General features: G+C 35.3%; 2 long non-coding RNA genes across 2 annotated transcripts in view; one reads left to right on the forward strand and one right to left on the reverse strand.

Moving 5' to 3' along the window:
• The window catches only part of LOC111083821, a 10,763-nt gene extending 6,651 nt beyond the window's left edge, over positions 1-4,112 (reverse strand). Inside the window, exon 1 of the long non-coding RNA XR_002609267.1 lies at positions 3,837-4,112. This is a non-coding gene — a long non-coding RNA (uncharacterized LOC111083821). The remainder of the gene's footprint in view (positions 1-3,836) is intronic.
• A 1,888-nt stretch (positions 4,113-6,000) lies between these two features.
• LOC111083820 lies at positions 6,001-6,874 on the forward strand. Its single transcript, XR_002609266.1, has 3 exons — positions 6,001-6,091; positions 6,457-6,571; positions 6,785-6,874. It is a non-coding gene; the product is annotated as an uncharacterized LOC111083820 (long non-coding RNA).
• Positions 6,875-7,092: the final 218 nt, after the last annotated feature.

The following is a 7,092-nucleotide window of genomic DNA, read 5'->3' on the forward strand; positions in this document are numbered from 1 at the left end:
TTGATAAGCATTATAACAATCACAGTTATAGTTTCCGAAGTTTATAGCACACTGAGTATATCAAACTAATAATAGCTACTTTTTTTGGCGCGTCGCGTTGGTTATGTTTATAGGCGTGTGGAGAGTTTCTCGAGATTTCAGCTTTACGTAACAATACTGATGCTAACACAAGCACTTACGTACATACATATATTGTTTGTTCTTACACTCGAGAATCTTCTACAACTTTAATGTATACATATACATATCCCAATACATATTTAACATTATAAGCTATGCATATTTCTAAATATAAATTTAATATAAACAAACGTTCATATTAAAATAAATATATATAATGATAAATTCGTCACACATGTCTGTTTGGTGAATTTCCAGATTCTGGACACAATGCAGCACCACTGACAACAAACCATGCAAGCAGCAACACCTCTGCATATGGATGGTCACCACGAAAAATCACTCAGAAAGTTCGAGAATAGTACATAAAGGACCCAGACATAGATTGGGTGCTACTGTTTGTGCAGCAAGGTGGTATATGCCAATTACAAGCTAGAAAATGTGGTACTCATGTGTGAAGTAAGAAACCATATGTAGTCAGTTTAGAGTGCACGATGGCACATTGTACCATCAATATGAACCACCAACACATGGTAGTCAAGATGATACAGCTAGTGATCCTGATAGCTTTAGGGTAAGAAATACTTTAAGCTTTGCACAATGCAAGAACTGGAAGGCACTAAACAGTGTTACGCACTATTGCTACTGTACAAAAACGGTTTATTGGCCAAATTTGCAATAAGACATTTAGTCATGATGTACAGCATAAACTGCTCAGAGGAAAAACAGCCATATCAGAGAAAACTATATTAGAGATTTTTTGGGTTCTCTTCTAGTGATAGTCACCCAGGGAAAACTCTATTAGATCCTTTGCCCAAAATTGAGGGAGGTATTTGGTCCTCATCAATAAGTTCACCAAATGGACCGATACTTAGTCAGTGGCTTATTTTCAGCACATTTCATCATTGATGTGCTGGCTGAGCGATGAATTACCATGCTTTGGTCCTCCTGGAAAGAGAGCAACACACGTCAAGGAACACCTTCAACTGTAAGATGTTTACAAAGTCGTGTCCAGTGTTACAAGGAAAACCTTCAACAGTAAGTTGTTTATAAAGTTGTGCCCAGTGTTACAAGGAAAACCTTCAACAGTAAGTTGTTTACATAAGGTCGTGTTCAGTGTTACAAGGAAAACCTTCAACAGTAAGATGCTTACAAAGTCATGTCCAGTGTTACAAGGAAAACCTTCAACAGTAAGTTGTTTACAAAGTCGTGTTCAGTGTTACAAGGAAAACCATCAACAGTAAGTTGTTTACATAAGGTCATGTCCAGTATTACGAGGAAAACCTTCAACAGTAAGTTATTTACAAAGTCGTATCCAGTGTTGCAAGGAAAACCTTCAACGGTAAGTTGTTTACAAAGTCGTGTCCAGTGTTACAAGGAAAACATTCAACAGTAAGATGTTTACAAAGTCGTATCCAGTATTGCAAGGAAAACCTTCAACGGTAAGTTGTTTACAAAGTCGTGTCCAGTGTTACAAGGAAAACATTCAACAGTAAGATGTTTACAAAGTTGTGTCCAGTGTTACAAGGAAAACATTCAACGGTAAGACGTTTACAAAGTCGTGTCCAGTGTTACATGTGAAAATATTCACTTCACTACATTATCCTCAGTCTAATGGTTTGGTTGGTAAAGAATTTCAAGTGTATATTTGCTACGTTTCTTAACCCTGACTAAAATAATTGGGATTAACACCTGCGATACGTCACGAATAACCGAACAACAGCCGACTCATTATTCTTCAAATCTTCTAACATTGGGATGAGATGCAAGAGAAAGTCATGGCAGATTAAAGAACACTTAGTAGGCGGTATACTAATTAGCATATATTATCTTCATCATGGATGATAATTGTTTATTTATTCAATTGAGTGCTTCTTTCGCTCCTTGTCTATGCTCGATTCATTCTCGGCAAAACATTTATTGAAACTACGTTTTTCAGATACTTTTACATATGTCTGTGGGTTTTATGGACCTGAATACAACATATGTCTGTTGGATATTACTGAACCTGAATACCACATATGTCTGTTGGATATTACTGGATCTGAATACCACATATGTCTGTTGGATATTACTGGATCTGAATACCACATATGTCTGTTGGATATTACTGGACCTGAATACTACATATGTCTGTTGGATATTACTGGATCTGAATACCACATATGTCTGTTTTATGTAGTATTCAGGTCCAATAATATCCAACAGACATATGTGTAATTCAGGTCCATTAATACCCACAGACATATGTGGTATTAAGGTCCAGTAATATTCAACAGACATATGTAGTATTCAGGTCCAGTAATATCCTTCTGTTGGATATTACTGGACCTGAATACTACATATGTCTGTTGGATATTACTGTACCTGAATACCACATATATATGTTGGATATTACTGGACCTAAATACCACATATGTCTGTTGGATATTAGTGGACCTGAATACCACATATGTCTGTGGGTATTACTGGACCTGAATACCACATGTATCTGTGGGTATTACTGGCCCTGAATACCACATATGTCTGTTGGATGTTACTGGACCTGAATACCACATATATCTGTTGGATATTATTGGACCTGAATATCACAACAACACGATATCCTGTGTATTATTTTCAAACTGCACAACAAGAAAAGTTTTTTGTGTAAAACACGTAGAAGACCGAATAGGAATTTGATGGAGTTTTTGTTTGCGACTCATATGTTATTACGGACCTTTTGATTACCACAGATCTAGAACTAAAGGCCCATTTTTCGTGTTTTAAGGTTTCGTATTATATGTTAAATTTCATGAATAGGTAGATTGTACTCTTTCAATGTAAACAGATAAAATGTAACATTATAGCATTTAGAATGATTTGATTTACAGAAGGTTGAGAACATTATATTAAAACGATTTTGAATATACTAAAGAGCAAGTCATGTAATAACCATATTTGATATAAAGTTACGTATGCAAGTGTCTTTCTTGTGTTACCTAATACTGGAGTTTTCTGGTTCATGACGTGACAAAAATAGCAGAGGTTAATTTCTTTATGAAAATATTCTCTTGTCTATATTATGTCAGTTCTCTTAACAAGATGGAAAAATTTCATCATTCTTATATCTTGTCTATATTATCCCAGTTCTCTTTCCATATCTGTCTTATATCTTTTCTATATAAACCATTGATTGAGTTTTTAGTTGCCGTTCCTTTTAAATCTGAAATAAGTTTAATATATTTCACGAGGTAAACGCACGTAGGAAGGAAAGGAATTTTCATAGGTTTTAGAGGAAAAATGCATTTTTAAATCATAAACGCCCCCCAGTGGCACAGTTGTATGTCTGCGAACTTACAATGCTAGAATCCGGGTTTCGATACCCGTGGTGAGCAGAGCACAGATAGCCCATTGTGTAGCTTTGTGCTTAATTACAAACAAACAAATCATAAATATATGATAAGTAGACATGTAGATATATAGATTTCCCCCTTTGCTTAGAGGTAAGATTTAAAGTTTAAGAATGTAAAAATCATGGTTCGATATCCTTGTTGGGCACAGCTCAGATAGCCCATTTTGTAGCTTTGCGCTTGAAAAATAAACAAGCAAGATAAACAGACAAAGGGAGACAGAAAGAAAGACAAACACACTATATGCAATGAAGAAAAACACATAGTTGTAAGTATGAGGTTAAACAGTGAGAAGGATCAAGATTAAACTGTAAACAAACGTACCTTGTGAGAAAGTCCTACATTTTCTGACATCCTGCTCTCGGTTGTTTGAGCCACACAGGGTATTTTACTTCACATGCGCACTTTATGTAATTTAATTTCTTTTCCCGAACCTTCAGTTATCAGAAATTTACATAAAAGGGCACGTTGTTCATACACTAGCCGTATTGTGCCTGAAAAATGTTGCTTCTTCGGCACGTTGGTTGCATACAGACTTCAGGCCTTACAAACTCCCAACAAAATATAGTAAGATGTACACTCCCTGCTATTTATATTGTGTATGAGCAAAGAGGAACATTCAAATGTTGAAGTAAAAAATTTCCAGAACGACTATTTCCTGGAAAACGTTCCATCCGAAGCTTCCTCAGGTACAGGCACAAAGATATACACACGTTCCTTTTCCTGCTTCTGAACAGGAAAAATACATAAGTACAGCGTTTCTTAATAATAAAAAAAACTGTAGAAGTTTAGCAAAGAAAGCCTAAAGTTTGTAATAGACACACGAACCCTAAAACTGGCTTAGTTTAATAAAGAAAGCCTAAAGTTTGTAATAGACACACGAACCCTAAAACTGGCTTAGTTTAGTAAAGAAAGCCTAAAGTTTGTAATAGACACGCGAACCCTAAAACTGGCTTAGTTTAGTACAGAAAGCCTAAAGTTTGTAATAGACACGTGAACCCTAAAACTAGCTTAGTTTAGTAAAGAAAGCCTAAAGTTTGTAATACACAAACGAACCCTAAAACTGGCTTAGTTTAGTAAAGAAAGTCTAAAGTTTGTAATAGACACGCGAACTCTAGAAATGGTAAAGAGAGCCTAAAGTTCGTAATAAACACACGAACTCTAAAAATGGTTTAGTTTAGAAAAGAAAGTGTTACGACAGCGAAAGTCGCGTGACGCTGAGAGCATACACGCTGGAGTTTCTAGAATTATCGGGGAACCCCGCGAATCTCCGAGAATTTGCTAGACGACCTCTATTTTAGTATATTGTTACGTCTCCGTTTGTTAATTAACTTTCCGTAACTTCGTTCCGACGAAACTTAAGCGACACAAGTCCTTTCTTAATAAAACTGGTTTATTATTTCCGAATATAACTTTACCAATACACTCAACTTCAACAATCGCGCTAAACCCGACTACCCTATCTAGTAAATACTAGAGCATTCCTGAAAGAACAAGATAGTTCTAGAAACTAGAGGGCGCCACACCAATCACGTGACCTCGATGACGCAACAATATAAGCATGGAAAAGAAAGCCAGCGAGATAGGCAGATAGATCGAAGAGTAAGTAAAATGTGTGAATCACTGTGATTTATAGCGTGTGTTATAAAGATTGTTAGGTTTAAAATGACTATGGAAAATCTGTGTATTACAAATTTGTACCGAGATAGAATAAATTAGTTTTAATTAAGAAAGGACTTGTATCGCTGAAGTTCCTCGGGAAGAATTTGTACCGGAAATTAACAAACAAGCAGATACGTAACAGTATTATCAAACACTGTTTTTTTATTTCTTACTTTCTACCTTGGGGAAGAATGGTAAATCTGTGATATTATGATCAAACATTTTATCACTTATCGCTCTCATAAGATATATTGTAGTATTTATCTTTTTTTCTGGTTGTTTTATGTTTAATCTTTTCACATTTGTGTTCAATATCTAAATTTATTTTTTATTTCAAACAAAAATATTGATATGCTTGTTGATATGGAAAACATTTAACGATCTTATGTATCACGAAACGTTGTAGTATATCACTAATATTACCATTTGTTAGTTTTATTTAGCCAACTACCTATACCACTTCATTGGATAAATCCAAGCACGTGACGAAGGAAACATAAAAAAACGATTGTCTCTACTGTTGTCATAGCGACAGAAATGGTGTCTATTTGGCCGTGAAAATACCAACTGAACAAAACGACCAGAGCGAAAGGTTTTTGGTGCTTAAACATGTAATGTTGTTTAGATGCTTGTCGCGGTTAAACTGGCACGTTCGGTAACTTGGAATTAGCTACGAAACCAATAAATAGCAGCTTGATCTGACGTCTCTAAATTTGTTCTGAACAGCTGCTAATAGACTTCAAATCGCTAGCTGTATATTCCTTATAACTATGAAATTTTAGACAAAGATTCAGCGGCCGCTACGGTACGTTAAATTAGTTTTTCATTAGGTGAAGAAAGACGGACAAAGCGATCGGAATGACTGCCAGTATCTGGGGCGGCTTGTTCTATTGAGGCCTCGTTAATCATGTTACAGAGTGAGTAGAAAAACTTTTTATGCTAAACAAAAACTGTAGGATAGACGATAGACAAACTGACTGCAAGACAAAAATAATAATAGGCTGTAACACTATGCATAGCCAGTTCTGTTTCACTATTGACATTGGCACTTCTCACGTCAGCAATAAAGCCGAAACCCCTCACAATAATAATAAAGTTGATACACCTCCTATTTAAAAGTCACGTTTTCTATATGTGATTTTTTTCGGGATGCAAATGGCCAAATAAATATAGTGAAATTATATCTGGTGGTTTGAGATTTATTAAAATTTGTGGAGTTCTTATTAATTGAGATTTCTGATGTAAATAAACATCGTTAATAGTGAGTTTAACTTACTTACAGAGTACCGAATCTTAGGGAAGAAAGGCGAAGGTAGCTTTGCAGAGGTTCTTGCCTGTCAGAACCTAAGAGATGGACAGGTGTACGCGTGCAAGCGACTTAAGGGGGATTTTACAAGGTATGTTAGTGCGTGTTAACGTATACAAAAACTCTTATTATGTCTGTATAAGTATTTAACACAGAGATAATTACACTGTAATAACACTTTGTGATGATTTCAAGTGTTAAAATCTATCCAACATAATTGTTTCCTTCTTTCTTTAAATCTCAAGTTGTTTTACAAAAACACTTACGTTCAAAAGATGTAATCGTTTCTGTTTATTTCCTCCAGCGCCGACCAAGCTTTGAGTTTAACAGAAGTTAAAGCACTTCGAAGGTTAAATCCTCATTCCCACATCGTCCAACTCTATGATGTTATATAGTAAGTACACATGTATTTTATGATGTTATATAGTAAATGCACATCATATAACACTGGTGTTACATAGTAAGTACATGTCATATAATTCTGTGGTGTTATATATAGTTAATACACATCATACAACACTGGTATTACATAGTAAGTACATGTCATATAATTCTGTGGTGTTATATATAGTTAATACACATCATACAACACTGGTATTACATAGTAAGTAC

Source organism: Limulus polyphemus, unplaced genomic scaffold (genome assembly GCF_000517525.1).
Source record: "Limulus polyphemus unplaced genomic scaffold, Limulus_polyphemus-2.1.2 Scaffold11413, whole genome shotgun sequence".
NCBI classification, from domain to species: Eukaryota; Metazoa; Arthropoda; class Merostomata; order Xiphosura; family Limulidae; genus Limulus; species Limulus polyphemus.